Source organism: Palaemon carinicauda, chromosome 12 (genome assembly GCF_036898095.1).
Source record: "Palaemon carinicauda isolate YSFRI2023 chromosome 12, ASM3689809v2, whole genome shotgun sequence".
NCBI lineage: Eukaryota > Metazoa > Arthropoda > Malacostraca > Decapoda > Palaemonidae > Palaemon > Palaemon carinicauda.
The window spans coordinates 139,580,340-139,581,051 of record NC_090736.1 but is presented as its reverse complement, the minus strand read 5'-3'; positions in this window follow the sequence as shown (position 1 = coordinate 139,581,051).

Here is a 712-nt window from a genome sequence, read left to right as displayed (position 1 = left end):
GACCGAAAAAACATCACATCTTGTTGACTTTTTGCCCCCCGCTTTACTCCTGCAACTTCCCCCTTCCTACCCCCATCCCCCCTACCTTTTGAAAACCCCTTACCTTTCCCGCCCTCTTACAATTTCGTTCTGTCCCCCTCCGTCATCTGAATATTCATTCCACTTCCCCAAAAAAACATTAGCAGAGATAAAGACGCCAACTTTGCTGAGGGGGGGGGGGAGAGATTAGTCTGGGAGATTGGGGAGAGGGGGAAGGAGAGGGAAGGGGAATGGTAAGGGGCTAGGGGATGGGCTGCGGTGAGGGGCTATCCATAAAGGAGTGGGATAGAGAAAATTACAGTGGTCTGAGGAACCGAACAAGGGAAGTTAAAATTGAATTACATCTTTTTTTTTATTTGACTTTATTTGCTGTTGTTGATGGTGTTGTTGTTTTGTAGTGAATAATATCCAGTTCCGAAATATTTTCGCTTTATGGTCCACCTCGCCTTAACGTCCTGCAAATCTATAAGGTTTATTCATACAGTCTGTCTTCATTTTGATAGGGAATGCCTTACCGTGGTGAAATGGTTTGTATAAACGCCATTATTTAGCCAGGCTGTACTAGTCAGGGTCACCCATACTAGGTTGGTTTGCTGTGAGCGATGAGATAAAGATCTCCCACCATCACCTATCCACAGATGCATATCGTGGTGATAAAAACTGGCTAAACCCC